The sequence below is a fragment of the Coenobita brevimanus genome, chromosome 26 (genome assembly GCF_032717465.1).
Source record: "Coenobita brevimanus isolate Jiangsu-jjx chromosome 26, ASM3271746v2, whole genome shotgun sequence".
Lineage (NCBI taxonomy): Eukaryota > Metazoa > Arthropoda > Malacostraca > Decapoda > Coenobitidae > Coenobita > Coenobita brevimanus.
The window spans coordinates 36272959-36291282 of record NC_136979.1 but is presented as its reverse complement, the minus strand read 5'-3'; positions in this window follow the sequence as shown (position 1 = coordinate 36291282).

Here is an 18324-nt window from a genome sequence, read left to right as displayed (position 1 = left end):
GGAGAGGATATCAGGAGGTAGGCAGGAAGGGAAGAGGGAGGGGGAAAGGAAAGTGAGTAGAATCAGAGAGAAGCAGGTACGAACAGATAGAGACGAAGGCAAGCAGAATGAAGAGGCGAGTAAAAAAGCCAAGTAGGTGACTATTAGCAGGAGGAAGTAAGGAAAGCAAGGAGGACCAGAGAAAGGTAGGGACGTAAGAGGGATGCAGGCAAGGGGAACCAGAGGGAGGTAACCATGAAAAGGGATGCAGGCGTGCAAGTACAGACGAGCAGAGTAGAGTAGAAAGGTACTGGGCAGACGGTAGGGTACAAAGAAGGAGAGCGTCAGGAAAACAAGGAGGACCAAATGAAAGCCGTGTCCACACCAAATTCTTGTTGGCGCAGGTGGACTTCTGCATCGCTGTACTGTAAATCATAGTTCTCACCCCCACCCGTTCGCGTCCACTGGGGCCACTTGTATAGGTTACAGTGATGCATAACTTCTGCAGGCACTCTTCCGCACCAACAAGGATTTGATGTGGACACGGTCTAAGATTGGGACCTCAGGGAAAGACAGGTAAAGTACACCAAAAGATACCCAGACAAGTAGGGAACTTTTAGAATATTTTGAAAATGAAGAAATGATAAGAATGTATTCAATTTTACAAGGGAAACAGCCAAAGATATTTGTATCATCAGTGAATTTAAGTGAGGGGTAGACATCATCATCATCATCGTCATCATTACCATTATCTCTCTCTCTCTCTCTCTCAATAGCATCCCCATCCCAAAGCTTTCACCCCTCCCCTCCACCCTAATTCTAATCTAAGCGGTATGGAAAGTTAAGATTAGGTACGGTAGGGTAGGGTTGGGTTGGGTAGGGTAGGGTAGGTTATACACGAGGAGGTTGCATCAAAAGTCAGAGTAAAAGCAGGTGTCTGAGGCAGGGCAGGGGAGATTTTGGTAGGGAAGGGTAGGGTAAAGTAGAGTTGGGTAGATGGGGCAGGTAGACTAGAAGCTGTTAAGGTAGCGGTAGTGGTAGGAGGGAGGGAGGGCGTTTGAACGATGTGTAGCAATATTGATGGCGCAATATCACAGTCCTGCCCTAATATATCGGCGTAATCAATCACAAAAATGTTAATATGCCCCTACCCCCTCCCTCTCATGAGCCCCTTTGTAAATATTGCCTAGACCTCCACTGTGCACGTAATTTATTTTTCACTTTTTCCCGCCGGTTAGAGACCATGTTATATTATATTCTTTTATGCTTTTCGCTTTTGTTACTGGTAGCTATATTTCATTATGGTTTATATTTTTACAGTTATCACTGCCTCATCTGTAACAGTACTTTAATACTATTATCGCTTTTTATCAGTTAGCACAATTTAATCTGCTGGTAATACTGTAGTTATATACAAAACTTATTTTTAATCGCCCTTAACTTATCACGTATTTGTAGCATATCGTTGTCTTGATTAGCGAGATTATTTATTTACCTTTTTTTCGACAGCTAGAACAACTTAACTAATTTTTCACTCTTACTGTACTATTTAACCTGGTATATCTAATTATGGTTATGCCTTAAGCCCTGCAATCTGATGACGAAACACCTTAGTTTATTATCTGCAACTACAGGATGGGTCTCTAGTAATGAAGGGGGTTCATAGAGACTATACGAGATTCTAACCTCTTCAGTTTGAAGTCCCTCCAAAGCCAAATAAAAAGCGTCTGAAGGTAGTAGGAATGAAATAAGAAAGGTGTCATCGTACGGAAAGGGTTAAGAAGTTATAAAACAGAATATCCGTGCGTAATATGCTGAACTAAATTGCCCACAAGAATCCTGCCCTGACTCTCATTACTCCTTCATCCTTCATTACTCTTCGTATCATCTCTCTGTCTCCCCTCCTTCGATACTACTGCTCTCTCTCTCTCTCTCTCTCTCTCTTTTGTCGACTTTCCTCTCTTCTCTCCAGACATTCCACACTTCCCTTTCCTAATCATGCATCCACCCTTGCTCCCCCTCCCTTTCCCCTTGCTCCCCGTCTTCATCCCCTCTTTCCCCTTCCTCCCCATCCCCTTTTTCCCTCCCATGTCCTCATTCCCTCTTTAACCTTGCACCTCCCCTGCTTTCCACAACCCTCCCTTCTCCTTTTTCCCCCTCTTTGCCTCCTTCATCCACCCTTCCCCCTCGTCATCCTCCCCAGCTTCCCTTCCCCAGTTCTATTTCTCCTCCCATCATCGTGTTCCCCTTTCCTATCTTAATTCCCCCATCCCACCTCACCCTCTCTCCTCCCCTCTCCACATTCCCATTATCATCTCTATTCCTTCCCATTTCCCCTCGCCACCCTCTCCCCCCCTTTCCCCTCGCCCCACAGCCTGCCGGTATCAAGGAACCATTTCTATTCCCGCGGCCTACAGGGTCAAACACAATAAATTCGTCTTATTAGAAAGATTTCAGAGGTCCTGACGGTCTGAGCTACGTGAGGTGGGTTCTGGAGAGACGCCCCCCTCCCAGTCCCTACTTACCTCACCATCCTCTTCTGCCTCCCTCCCCCCACCCCAGCCGTTCCCCACCCTTCTCTTTCCTTCCTTCTCTCCCTATCTCCCCCATTACCTCCCCCGTTTCTCTTTCTTCCTTCTTTCCCTCCCCTCTCATCTCTCTCTTCCCCATCATCCCCTCACATTTTTTTTTCATCTCATTTTCTACCGTAATTCCCTAACATCTCTTCCTCCTCTCCCTCCCCATTAATGTCCCTTCATCTTCCCACCTACCCCCTTACCTCCTCCTCCTCTTTCACTACATTCCTTCCTTCCTTCTCTCCCTAATCACCACCGTCTTTTGCCTCCCCCCTTCCCATCGTTCTCCTTCCTTCCTTTTTCCCTTCCCTTCTTCCCTCGTAGTCCCTTTCTCTTTCTCCCTCTTCCTGTCTCTCCCCGTCTCCCTCCATCTCCCCCTTTCTCTTTCTCCCTCCATCCTTCTCTCCGTACTTTCCCCTACCCTCCTCGCTTATGCCCCCTCTCACCTCACCACACTCTTATGCCCCCTCTCACCTCACCTCACTTCTACCCCCCTTCTTCTTTCTCCTTCCTCCTCCTCTCGCTCTCTACCACTCATCGGCCAGTTACCATCGGTCTACTCCCTTGTCCCCCTCTTCTCTCCCCGTCTTGTACCACCAATTCCCCCTCCCCTCTGTCTCTCCTTCCTTCCTTCCTTCCCTCCTCACTCACATCACTCTTCCCCTCTTTCTCTTCTCCGCCTCTACCTCCTTTCACCCTACCACCTTCCTCTGACCGCCCTTTACCTTCTCCTTTCTCCTTCTTCCTTCCTTCTCTCCCTATTACTCCTAATCCTCTTCCCATTTTTCTCCCTTTAATGTCTCCCCTTGCTTTCCCCTCTCTTTTTTCATCCTTCCTTCCTTCACTCCTTTCTCCTCTTTATCTGCTCCTCTCCATCTTCCCCCTTCAACCTCTCAGTCTCATGTTTCCTCCCTTTTCTCTCCCTTACTCTTTCTCTTGTCTTCCCTCCCTCCCTTCCTCCCTCCCTCCTCCCATCTGCCCCCCTACCCCCCTCCTCCTTGCCTTCCACACTAATTTCGTCTATCAGACTTCCTCACAGCAGCCCCCTCCGCTCTCTCTCTCTCTCTCTCTCTCTCTCATTTTGACCTTTACTATTGAGCCGCCACGAACAGTTTCTTTAACTGTGTTTGTTTATCGTTTCGTACTGTTATCCCTTTCTTCCTGCTCCTTTTATTTTCACATGCTTTCCTCTTCCTATTCTTTTTCATTTTTCTGTTCACCTTCTGATATTCCTTCATCTTTCCCTTCCACACCCTCCTCTCCTTCGTTCTCTCTCTCTCTCTCTCTCTCTCTCGACCTTCCTAAATTCCTTACACTTGCTCTCCACTTCCTCCTCGCTCTTGTTATCTTCTCTTCGTTTGCTCCTTCTCCTCTTCTGTCTCTATCTGTCGACCTTTCAACATCCCTCTCTCCTCCTCTCGACTACCTCCTCTCCCTCCTTCACTTTCTCCCCCCGTCCTCGTCTCCCTTTCCAGTTACCTATTAAACTTCCTTCCAGGCTCACTCCTTCCGTAATTCTCCCTGTCTCTATCATTCCCTCCCCCTCACTAGCTAAGGGGAAATTTCTCAGAGTAAATGGGGTGATAGTGTTTGTTTTGACCCCCTTACTACCGGACGCCACTCCTGGGCTGAGTAAAATCGTCTGGTGGTAGCATGAATTGAGACGTCATCGTGCTTCTCTCTCTCTCTCTCTCCATTGCAAGGCTTCACCTTTTACACACACTGCCCTCACCTCAGACACAGCATGATCGTACTTAGTCAGCATAAGAAATAAAAACTTCTGGCTATCACTCCCTCTCAGAAGATTCGGTACGGCAGTGAACCTCATACGGACTGATACAGATACGAATACTTGTCAAGTACAAATTTAAGTCATTGTCATTGTGACCACGATGAAGGTGATGAGGGTTATTTATTTATTTTTTCAGGGCCGAGGCGGGGTAGTGAGAGTGAGACAGAGTGGGCGGGAGAGTGAGCTGGCAGCGGGGTGAGTCAAGTAATAGGGAGAAATGACCACTCCTACCATCTCACCTCTTATTTTTACACCTATCAGTAACACTCGAGGATTTGAGTTTCCATCCCTCTCTCTCTCTCTCTCTCTCTCCAAACTAACTTTCCAACCCTCCAAATAGGATGTTCCATTGGTAATAATGAAAAATTAATAGTTGTTAGCCGTATTTTTAGGTTTCACCATAAGCCTAAGTTACTGATGTCTGGTTATACGGCGTGAGCAACTCTACATACCCTAGTACCCAAGGAATATTAAAAACCCAACAAATAGGGCACGGGGAATGCTTGAAGATCAGGAAAAATAAAGTGGGTTAAAAGCTGGGAGAAAATAAATCTATCTATCTATCTATCTATAGCCCGACGCCCTAATCCCGCAAAGGGTGGCCGCAGACAAAACGCCTCCAAGTCACTCTGTCACCCACCATTTGACTCCCCTCCCCCCAACTCACCCCCCCCTCCCTCATATACCTCTCAACTCCATCCCTCCACCTCATCCTCGGTCTACCCCTCCCTCTCCCTCCCTCCACCTCACCTACATACACCCTCTTAGTCAGTCTTTCATTCTCCATCCTCTCCACATGTCCAAACCACCTCAGTGTATTTCTCCTAATCTTTTCAACCACATCCACATCTACCCCACAACGTTTCTTCACTTCTTCATTCGTCAACCTGTCCCTCCATGTCACTCCACATGCTCCTCTCAAGTAACTCATTTCCACTGCTCTCACTCTTGACTTGTTCCCCTCTTGCAAGGTCCACGCCTCGCTTCCATACGTCAGGGTAGGGATCACAATACCATCATGCAGTGACTTCTTAACTTCCATACTCACCTCCCTATTTCTCATCACTGCTTTCAGTGTGCCAACAACCTTCCTTCCCTGCTGTACCCTTTCACGTACTTCATCCCCCAAAGTTCCATCCTTACTCATCACACTACCCAAGTACTTGAATGCACTCACATTCTCCATATCCTCACCATCCAACCTCACTGCACACTCTGTGACTTCATTCCTCTCAAACACCATAACTTTACTTTTGTTTACATTAACTTTCAGCTTCCTCCTCCTACACACTGTCCCAAATTCATTCACCAAACCTTGCAACTCCCATTCATCTTCACTCAACAATACTGTATCATCAGCAAACAGCAACACCGGAAGCTTCCAAATCTCACCCTCATTCATTAAGGCCACCCCCACATCCACTGCCCTACCTTGTACCTCCTTTACGACCCCATCCATATATATATTAAACAGCCAAGGAGACATTACACACCCCTGTTTCAGTCCCACATTGAGATCAAAGAACTCACTCAGCTCACCATCCACTCGCACCGTAGCCCTAGCTCCCTCGTACATACTCTTCACAGCACTCAACAATTTCCCCTCCACTCCATATATTCTTAATACCTTCCACATACCTTTCCTATCTATTCTGTCATAAGCTTTCTCCAAGTCCATGAAGGCAGCGTACACTTTCCTTCCCTTCTCTAGATACTTCTCCACTAAACATCTTAGAACAAATATCTGATCTACACACCCTTTTCCCTTCCTAAATCCCCCTTGTTCTTCTCCAACTAGCTCCTCTGTCATATGCCTAACCCTATCAATGAGTATTCTACCATATATTTTACCAGTCACACTAAGAAGGCAAATACCCCTATGGTTACCACATACTTCTCTCTCCCCTTTTCCTTTGTACAGAGGAACAATTATACCTGATTTCCAGTCCTCTGGAACCCTTCCCTCTTCCCAAGCCAATCTACACAACTTCCATATCCACTCCACAACAATCTCACCCCCATACCTAAGCATTTCACCACACACTCCATCAATTCCTGGGGCCTTTCCCAGCTTAATCTTCTTCATCGCTTCCACTACTTCCGACCTACTGATCTCTTCCTCCCTCCTCTCATCTCTTCTTCTCCCAGCCATTCCCCAACCACTTATACTCACACTGCTCTCACTCTCTACATTCAACAAATCCTCAAAGTGCTCCTTCCATCTCCTCAATTTCTCTCTCTTCTCCACCAACAATCTATTATTCCTATCTTTCACTCCCCTACTATTTCCCCTTTCACACTGCCTTACTTTCTTTACCTCCTTCCAAAACAATTTCTTACTCTCCCTCCATTTCACACTCAGATTCCTCCCAAACTCTTCATCCACTTTCTTCTTACTCTCCTTCACCAGTCTCTTAACCTCCCTTCTCCTGCTCACATATACCTCTCTCTTCTCTCTCTCATCTTCTCCCCTACCTCTACTCGCCAACCATTCACCATATGCCTTCTTCTTTTGTTCCACAGCTCGTTTCACCTCATCATTCCACCATGCTGTCCCTTGCACACCCTTGCATCTCCTCCTCACTCCACAAACCGCCTCACACGCTGTGCTTATCTCTTCCGTGAATATCTTACATACGTCTTCCACCCCTTCCATCTGCTCTAGCTCATACCTTCCCAATCTTTCTTCCACTATGCTCTTATACTCTGTCCTCTTCTCACTATCTTGCAATTTCTCCACTCTTCTCACAGGAGCTGCTTCCTCCTGTCTTCCCCTTCGCCTCCTCAACCACTTTCTTTGCAGCTCTACCTTGGCCATCACTAAGTGATGGTCCGAGACTCCATTCCCCCACCCTCTCCACACCCTTGCATCCAACACTTGTCTTCTCATTCGCTCATCCACACACACGTAATCTATCATTGCCTTTCGTTCAACAAGTTCACCATCCATCCTCCTCATTACTCTCCATGTATACCGGTGGATCATCTTATGACGAAAGTAGGTGTTGGCTATTGCCAACCCCTTACCAGCACAGATGTCCACCAAAGCACTACCATTCCCATCTACTTCCGCTGGCACACCCCACTGACCAACCACTCCATCCACTCGTACATTCCCGACTTTGCCATTCATGTCTCCAATCAACAGCACTCTCTCGCTCCTCTCAAACTTGTCCATACATGCTTCTACTCTCGCCCAAAACTCATCTTTCACTCTTGCCACTCGATCCTCTGTTGGAGCATATACACATACAATCGCCCATGCTTGTATACCCACTTTCATCCTCACCCATACAATCCTTGCACCCACTGTTCCATACTCTCTTATATTCTCCTTCCACTTCTTGCTTATCATCAGACATACTCCCTCTCTTGCCCTCTCATTCTCACTGACTCCCGCACATATACCTACACCGTATTCCCATTCTCTCATCCTTTCACCTTTCCATTTAGTTTCAGTCAATCCACATATATCCACTTTTGCATCCTCAAGCACCTGGACAATCTCTCTCTCTCTTTCACTTCATCATTCACTCCTCTCACATTCCACGTTCCTACTCTCAGAATGTCCTTTGTCCGTTCCTTAGTCGTCAACGTATGGTCCGTCCGGGTCCGAGGCGCTTTATTTGCTTTTTTAGTTAGTTCTTTTTACGGGGTGGGGCACTAACCCACCACCAACCCTTTTAGTCGCCTCGTACGACAAGCAGGGATACTGGGGGAGTATTCTTGAAACCCCCTACCCCCAGGGATTTTCCAAAATAGGAACCAAGTTTTTTACTTCCGAATAATAACAATACTGAAACCTAAATACTCCAGTTAAATATTATGCAACATACCGAAAGCCTCAAGAGAAGTATTTATGGATATTACAGTAACTAGACCTAAAAAAACCGACCCTAACGGTGAACACCACATACTACATAATCAGAAACCTGGAACAAACTACAAGCTTTTTTTTTCCCACATACCAACGATACTTGCTCCCTCCCATATTCTCTAACACGGTACCCTGGCCTGCCCTCTCCGAATGTGACGCTGGATTTACATAAGGTTTATGCCGCTGGTGGTGGACATTAGTGGAAGTTATGATGGTGAAAATTGTGGTGGTGGTGGTGGTGAAGGTGATGGTTATAATGAAGTTGTGAACGGCGTGAAAAGGAGGCCGGTGGGCTCGCCGTCTGTGTATGTGTGTGTGTGTGTGTGTGTGTGTGTGTGTGTGTGTGTGTGTGTGTGTGTGTGTGTGTGTGTGAGAGAGAGAGAGAGAGAGAAAGAGACCTTAGATAAAATAAGAACCCATTTTGATATCTGGACCTAAGCAAGTAATCAGAAATGGAATACTTTTAAAAATATTGATAATAATAGTATTAAGTGGAAGGTGGTGGTGACCATCATCCACTCACTTGATGTAGTGCTGCCTACTTCTTCCTTAGCCTTTATCATTCTTTTTCTGTGTCTGACTTCCTCTCTTCCTATTTTTTGCATCTTTCCTGTCTCTTCTTATTGCTTTTCTTTCCTTTACTGGTGGCTTTACATTGAGTGACAAGCCAAATGGTTTCCTGTAAGCCAGGAAACCATTTACAACGCTGGGTGGTAACCATATAACGAAACCATACGCACTCCCTACGTGTCAACAAGTGGGTTGGTGGAGGGTTAGTGCCTCTCCCAGTAAAACAAATAACTCAAAGTCAAACGGCTACCCCTTACAGGATTATGGCGTCTGGCAATAGATAGATAGATAGAACAAAATAACAACCACGTACCACTTTTATTATAATGATGTTATAAATCACTAGTAAAAATCCACAATTACAGGAATACAAATCATCATCAGAATCTTAATTACATACTTAAAATAAAAGAGACAAAAATAGCACTGAAGAGCATCAAACAGCCCGGCGCGTCTTTCATCTTTACCTTCCCCCGCCCTCACAGTCATTACTTCCAAAAACCTCAGTCGGACTCACCAACCACCACCACCACCACTCCTTCCACCCCTCCCGCCACCTCCTCTGCCACACCCACCTCTTCTTACCCCCAGTTCTCTGCCACACCCATCCCTTCTTACCCCCAGTTTTCCTCTGCCCCACACATTCCCACCCTCCCCTGCCCCACCCTTCCCGCCACCACCTCTTCTACCCCTGCCACTTCCTCTCTCACCCCACCCTGGCCATTCAGCTCCTCTCTCTCACCCATTCTTTCATCCAATTACCTCCCTGCTTATGTGCCTCTTCTTTCACCCCACACACCCCTGCCCTCTCCATTCCTTGCCTCTTACTACCCGTGCTTCTTTCTCTCCCACCCCACCCTTCTCAATCATCTCTTCCTTCTTCTTACTTCGTCCCCCGTCCCTGTCCTGCTGTCCACACACCCCTCCCCAATCCTGTCTACCCTCAACTACCCCATCCGGCCCCACTTCTTCCTACCTTTGCCTCTTCCACTGTTCATTTTCACCCAGCAGTACAATTAGGGACTTAGATGTAAATTCGATGGCCGCATGTCGTATTCTAAGGAAAGATGAAGACACCAAAGTGAAGTGTCTGCTTTAATGACCCACCCCACGACTCATCCCACCCCTGTCCATCCACCAATAACTTAATCTAACCTCTACTGGCTCTGTTCTCCTTACTTGTCCTCTTGTAGTTCGCTTATTTCGGATCCTTTCTCGTCACATTTCTCCACCACTGCCCTTCCCTGCGGATTTCACCTTACTTCCCATTCCTCTTCCCCAAAACGCTTCCCTATTCTCCTGTCTATCCAGTTTTCTTTCTTTCCCTCTCTTATTTAATCTCTTTAGCGCTCAGGTTCTTCCACATGTTTCTTGCACTGACCCCGATCCTTTCACCTCTTTCCTCTTCTTTACCCTGTCCAAATTACCGTACACACCTCTTCTTTTTACAGCCTGCTCTGTTTCTCTTCTTCTTCTTTCAGTACTTCCATCCTCCTCTCTCCCGCCTTTATACTTTCTCACCATAACTATCCGCACTTTTTATCTTTACGCTCAACTTGTTCTCCTTAATTTTCCCCACATTTCAATCATTCCACACTTTCCTTTTTCTTACCTTTTCTCATTATACAGCATCATCATCCTCACTTCACTTCAATCTTTTCCTCTCCACTCTGTAGTTTCTTTCTCTTCTTTTTCATTACTTTCCAACATCCTACATCCCACATATTCTTTTGGCCCCCTGTGATTTATGTTCCATTCTCTTTTCCCTTTCCTCCTCCTTCTCCTCACCTCTCTTTTTAAACTTCTTTCACCTTCCCTTTTGCTTCTCTTCACCCCAGCCCTCCTACCTTTCTCCCATGCCCTCGCCTTTCCCTTTCTTACCTCTCTCTTTCTCTAATTTAGTGATTAAGAAGCTTGTCTGCTTTTTCTCCAACAACTATCGCTTTCGGTTTAGCACCCTTTCACTCCCCCTCCTCTTCATACCTACCTGCTCCTCTTTCCTCCCGTTCCCCCGGATTCCAGTACCTTCCTCACCTCACTCTCCTTCCCTTCTGTCTTCTCCCTCCCCGACTCCATGATAAACTATCTTGTCTACTCCCTGTCTAAATATCATTTCCCTCAGTTTCATTCCACTTTTCCCCTATCTTCTCTCCCTCCCTGTCACCTCGATTCCCCCACACTCCTCTCTCTCTCTTCATCTTTCTTCTCTAACTTTGTGATAAAGAGCTGGTCTGTTTAAAAGTCCAACCAACATGTACAGTACTCCTCCCTATTTCACCCTATTTTTCGTTTTCCTCCTCCACCTTCTCCCCGAGTCTCCCTCCTTCACATCACCATCCGCTTGTCTACGCTTCACTCTTCGTTTTTCATCCTCAGTCTCCTCCTTCCCTCATCTCTTCCCATCCCCCTCACCCCGACTTTCCTCCCTCGCTCTCTTTCCCCGGTTCGGCAATAAGGTCAGTCTAACATCTCCCCAAGTCCCACCCTTTCCCTCTCTTTACTCACCTCTTCCCTTCTTCAGTACTCCTATACAGTACTTGCTCTTAGTCCCCTCTGGTCTGTTTCGCTCTCATTTCACCCTCCTCCTCTCCCATCTCTCTCTCTCTCTAACTATCGCTTTCGGTTTAGCACCCTTTCACTCCCCCTCCTCTTCATACCTACCTGCTCCTCTTTCCTCCCTTCCCCCGGATTCCAGTACCTTCCTCACCTCACTCTCCTTCCCTTCTGTGTTCTCCCTCCCCGACTCCATGATAAACTATCTTGTCTACTCCCTGTCTAAATATCATTTCCCTCAGTTACATTCCACTTTTCCCCTATCTTCTCTCCCTCCCTGTCACCTCGATTCCCCCACACTCCTCTCCCTCTCTTCATCTTTCTTCTCTAACTTTGTGATAAAGAGCTGGTCTGTTTAAAAGTCCAACCAACATGTACAGTACTCCTCCCTATTTCACCCTATTTTTCGTTTTCCTCCTCCACCTTCTCCCCGAGTCTCCCTCCTTCACATCACCATCCGCTTGTCTACGCTTCACTCTTCGTTTTTCATCCTCAGTCTCCTCCTTCCCTCATCTCTTCCCATCCCCTCACCCCGACTTTCCTCCTCGCTCTCTTTCCCCGGTTCGGCAATAAGGTCAGTCTAACATCTCCCCAAGTCCCACCCTTTCCCTCTCTTTACTCACCTCTTCCCTTCTTCAGTACTCCTATACAGTACTTGCTCTTAGTCCCCTCTGGTCTGTTTCGCTCTCATTTCACCCTCCTCCTCTCCCATCTCTCTCTCTCTCTAACTATCGCTTTCGGTTTAGCACCCTTTCACTCCCCCTCCTCTTCATACCTACCTGCTCCTCTTTCCTCCCTTCCCCCGGATTCCAGTACCTTCCTCACCTCACTCTCCTTCCCTTCTGTGTTCTCCCTCCCCGACTCCATGATAAACTATCTTGTCTACTCCCTGTCTAAATATCATTTCCCTCAGTTACATTCCACTTTTCCCCTATCTTCTCTCCCTCCCTGTCACCTCGATTCCCCCACACTCCTCTCCCTCTCTTCATCTTTCTTCTCTAACTTTGTGATAAAGAGCTGGTCTGTTTAAAAGTCCAACCAACATGTACAGTACTCCTCCCTATTTCACCCTATTTTTCGTTTTCCTCCTCCACCTTCTCCCCGAGTCTCCCTCCTTCACATCACCATCCGCTTGTCTACGCTTCACTCTTCGTTTTTCATCCTCAGTCTCCTCCTTCCCTCATCTCTTCCCATCCCCCTCACCCCGACTTTCCTCCCTCGCTCTCTTTCCCCGGTTCGGCAATAAGGTCAGTCTAACATCTCCCCAAGTCCCACCCTTTCCCTCTCTTTACTCACCTCTTCCCTTCTTCAGTACTCCTATACAGTACTTGCTCTTAGTCCCCTCTGGTCTGTTTCGCTCTCATTTCACCCTCCTCCTCTCCCATCTCTCTCTCTCTCTAACCGGGTGACAGAAGTGTTGGTCTACAGTATTCCCTGGCTTGGTGAGACTCCACTTCGGCGAGCTAGCGAGCGAGCCTCTGTATGACCTGAAGGGAGATGAACGGAGTGGAAAGAGGAGAAAAATGAAAACAGTGGAGGAAGGAAAGGAGGAGCGAAAGACACGAATTTGAGGAATGTGAGAACAAAAGTGGGGAGAAAAAAAGATGATAAAGAATATAAAGATGGATGAAAAAATGGAGTAAGAATATAAAGATGGAAAAAAAAAGTGGAAAGAAAAAAATAGCGAAAGAGGTAAGAAAGAATATCTGTGAAAGAATAAAACTACAAAGAAATACAGGGAACGTGAGGGGGGGGGGGGAAACGCAAGAGAACGATTGATGATACGCAATTTTCTTTCTTTTCGAGCTACTGATACAGAAGGGAAGCTAATGATGATGATGATGGGGCAGAACCACTAGGAGAAGCTTCCTCGTGGTTAACACAGCGCGTAGCGGCAGCCATGTTACACCTCGCCTGATGCCCACGGTTTTTTAACTGAGGTGTTCGTTGAGTTTTTCAAAGCAGCCGTTGATTCCGTAATATATAGCGCCATGGTCAGCTGTACAGCTTCTGGATGCAAAAATAGAGACGACATTACATTTCACAAGAAATATATCTTGTTGCTAATTCTTCCCGGTAACCCTGCATGAATGAGGCCATTAAAACGGGCCCATTTATCTCCAGTCTTTCTCTCCATGTCATCTTCTCTTCTGTTCACACTTTCTTGTAGATATTTCCATGTAAATTCCGGCCTTTCAATCTAGACATTCGGTTTCAGTGGCAGAACAGATAGTGGTCAATTCGGTTCATTGTGATAACATATTTTACATTTTATTCAGGCCACCAGTTTTTTTTTTTTTTTTTTTTTTAATGAAAGATTTCTTTTATTGAAAGTCAATAAATCTAACCACTCCAATTAGAAAAGTCCGAAGCTAAACAAAGTCGTATGGTAGCATAATTTTAAAATTGCACCTTACGGATGGATTTTTAATAGACAGAGAGGGGGGGGGGGACTTCGATATTTCCTAATTTGAGTTTATGCTTTTATTTAGCCGCAGTGAGAGTAGGAGAAAAGAGGAGGGCTCTAAGGCGGGCAAGGAAGGGGAGATAAAAGGCGAGTCGAGTCGTATTAAAGCATAGATAAGAGGGGCACCAATGGCAATAAGCAGAGGAAAAAGGGAATATAAAATGATGAAAAGGTGAGGTTAATTTTAAGAATGATTTATGGAACGACCTACTGCACTTTTTTTTCTTTACTTCAAACAATAAATCAGCATTTGTTAACGTAGAAACCAGAAAAATTCACTTATTTCAGAGAAAATACCCCCCACCACCCTTGAAAAAAAAAAAAAAAAAAAAAAAAAAAAAAAAAAATCCACTCATTTCCTGGTACCTGGTTTCACTACATTTGACAGACCGAATCCACAGCCAGTTAGTTAAGTAGAATAGGATATTCAACTTCGCGGACACAAAGATATTTGAGGTCACTGCAAACACCCCACTGTCAACTTTGACTTGAAGCTTTGTAGAATGAAGTTACGCGGATGTCGAAGAGGAATTATTGTCAGTAGCCAAAGATACTCAAGCTTCAGTGTTGAAAAGGTAGAACTGCAGAGGACAAGAGGTAGTGTTCTTTAGGGAGGAAGTTAGAGGAATTAAGGCCACGAAATTTCCAAAACCAATGTAAAGTTAAATGAATCGGACAGTACTTCAACATCTGTCGGTCTTCACAACGGTATTACAAATGTGACTATTAAAGATCCTCTCCCCTGGAGTATCTAAAGTGCAACTGAACAGATTGTTCATTATGTACTGATGTAGGTCTGGTGTACATCCTTATCAAAAACCACCGTAATACCTGGGCATGATGGATGTGAAAACTGAGTAGAGAGTATAACTACTATTTCGGAAAAGCTGGTATACTTGACTGTAGAGTGACGCATCCTCAAGTCATTACACGTGTGTATGGTGCAATCTCTTCCTATCACGGTTTTTCCATCCGCCCCGAGAACACAGCCCTGTTCACCCCCCCCCCCCCACACTGATGGTCTACTCTTTAGGAGGGCAAAACCATATTTTAGTAGTCAAACAATTTTACACACCCTGGCAGAGACTTCTCGTCCTCAAAATAATAATGCCGTCTCATTCCTGTATATTAATTGCAAAAATTCTCTCATTTTTCCATTTTTTTTTTTTCTACTTCCGCTCACTCACCCTCTCCTCCATCCTTTCGTCCTAGCCCATCCTTCCTCGTTTTTTCCTTTCCTTCCTCCCTTCTTACTTCCACCTTTTTCTTAGCCTGCTTCCCTACCTCATTTCCCCTCTCTTTTTCATATCCCCTCTCCGTCCCCACCCTCACCTCATCCTTATGTCCTTCCCTCTTGTACCTTTTTCCTAGTTTCTTTCCCACCTCCACCCACCCTAGCTCCTTCCTTTCCCAACCTTACCACTGCCTCCCTCCCAAATCCTATCCACTCCTCCACCTTCCTCTCCACTCTTCCTTCCTTCTCCATCTTTACCCCCTCTTCTTCCCTCCCACCCTCTTCCCTACACATTTTCCTCCTTTCCATTCTCAGCCTCCCTCCCTACCTTCTCCACTTTTCTCTTATATTTTCCCCACCTCCTGTACTTTTCCCCTCCCCCCCAACATTAATCCTCCCTGCCTTTCTCGGACAGCCTTCCCCACCTCCGTCTTTCCCTCAGTCCTGTACCTTTTTACTCCCTAATTTCACGCAACACCCTCTCACACCACCTTCTCCTATATTCTTACCGGTCTCCTTCCCTCTCTCCCACTCCTATAACTTTTTCCTTCCTCATCCTCTGTCTTTCTCCTATATTCTCCCTCACCTCATACCGTTTTCCTCACATCTGTCATCTTCCTCCATCCATCCATCACCTTCCCCCACACATTTTCCAATCTCATACCTTCTTCCTCCCTTTCGTCTCCAGTGTTATCTTCCATTCCCACCTCCTCTTCTCTTCCCCACATTCATATCTTTTTCCTCCCTCTTACACTCTCCTCACTTCTCCCCTTCCCCCCACACCACTTCCCTCCCTCTTCGTCTCACTGCTTCCACATCCAACTCAGGTGTAATCCGACAGGTGGTGAGCAGAAATGACCAAAACATTGTGATAAATGTTGCTTTCCCCCGCCAAACAAAAATGATTGCACCCTCTCCTCAACAATGTCCATCCCTCTCCCGCAGAAACACTTAAAACCACTAACAATGAATATAAAACAATGTAGATGCCATTTTTTGAGGTCATTAGTTTGAACTGCTCCCACCTGCTTACTGACACCCACTGTTTAAAATGAACTTTCCCCGTTTATCAATATTAAAGCTTTCTTCTCAATCGGATACGTTTATGTGAAGCTACAGAACGTGGTGAATGTTTCTGCCGTATCCGACAAAGCTAGGATTTCGGGGGCTTGAATGATGAGTGAATGGACGCGTGGCCCATTAGATTGGGCAAATTTGGGCTGTCTTGACATTCTACTCCTCACCCTGCCCTAGGGTGGAAAAGGAGGTCCGGATGATGATGAAAGCTATCTTCTGTAATTATGCACCAAATACCTTACAGTGAGGGTTTTGTCCTATCTTGTAAACTTGAAAAACTAAAAAATATAGTTTTATTACATGATACTGACAGATTACCAATATAATTCCTCCGCCTTTCAGTTATCTGTACTTCCTGCACATCTAACACATAACTTACCCATTTACATTTCTAAGTCCCCATCTATCAGTGTTCCATCATATGGCCTACTGGATTCAAACCATGGCATGTTTACACAAGGGCTACGCTAACCTAAGCCTTTTACTGTCATTATTATCATTATTATTTTTTTTTAACACTCCAACAAGCTTGCATGTGTCTACCTCGATCACCTGATACTAGCTCTCCATGCAGCTCAATCTCTAGCAGCCTCTCTATTCAGTCCCTTATCCTTGAGATCCACTCTATGACATCATCCCACGTCTCTCTCGGTCTGCCTTTCGTCACTCCACCCTCAACATTCATAACTCTCACTTTCCACACCCAGTTGTCACCCTTAATCCTCTCCACATGCCCAAACCATCTCAATTTACCCCTTCTCATCATATCACTAATACATTCAAGTTCATCCTTCCTCTCAACCCTTGGTTTGGAATCCTAATCCCCCAGGTCTGTCATTCAAGGATGCATTACATATCCATGTGATCATTCTCATCTCTGTGCGTTTGAGTCTGCAAACATCCTCCTCCTATACTGCTTAAGTCTCATTACTATACAGCATTACATTCTTAATGTGCTGCTTAGGAGAGCCCCTTAGCACTCTTAGCACTGAGGGAGAGCCTTTAAAGTGTCAGGAGAGGAAACAACTCCATAAACTTCTTCCAGTGACTCTTTACCCTTGCTACTGACTCAGCTCCAACCTACCTCCAGCACGTATCACCCTGTCCCCCAGATAACAAAACTCCTCCACACAAACACTCAAGAAAATCCAGCAGGATTAATCCTTTACCACCTCTCCTTCCATATGCTCTCTTTTATACACCACATACTCAAAATCAGCACTGTTTTGCTGCCTATCTCTCATACTTCTATTTCTCTTATGCACCCACTTATCATAACACTGCACAAAATGAAGTCATTTCAGACATATTCGTGGCAAACTGAGCATGATCATACTCCTTTTACTGTGACAGTACCATCACCTGCCCAAGAAAACATCACTTTTGTATTATCCAAATTTACTCTCAAGCCCTTGTACCCAATTCCATCTATCCACTTCCAAAATCTTTCCTCTGCTACTTTCTCACTCTCTGCAATCAATGCCAGACTATCAACATACATCTCCCACGGAAGTCCATTTTTCAGTCCCAAGCTTTCTAATTTCCCCACCTACTTGGGCACTATCAAAAACCCTCTCCAAATCAACAAAAGCAAAGTACAAAACTCTCTTCCTTACTATATATTTTTCTTGATGCTGTGAGACACAGAATACTGCATCACTGTTCCATTTTCCTGGAACAGTATAACCCAAACTGCACCTCATCAACATTCACACTTTCCCTTATTATACCTTCCAGAATTCCCTCCATTACCTGATCCTAAAACCACCTGTGTATACATTCCTCCTTCCAGGGCATCACACTTACCCTTACACACTTAATCATTCTCTTCACCCAGTCATTTAGGACAACACACTCATAATACAGTTTATTAAATCAGTAACTAAACCCACTCCTTTACCACCAGAGGCCTTCAACATCTCAGCAGTCTGCCCTGACACACCTGCAGCCTTCTCTAGCTGCATTGTCGATTGCCTTGCCCATGGCACCAATATCCAAAGGCCAAGGGCCAACAGCCAACCACCAAATCTGCAGTCTCCAAACTTTCCCCAGTCTAGTCAAACTTCTCATTTATATTAGTTATAATGTTCTCTCCATGCATCCTTAATATTATTACTATTCAACATTATACTTTCTTCATCATTCTTTGCACACTGCTCACCTATGATATCCCTGTGTTCTCTAAGCACCTGTTTAGCC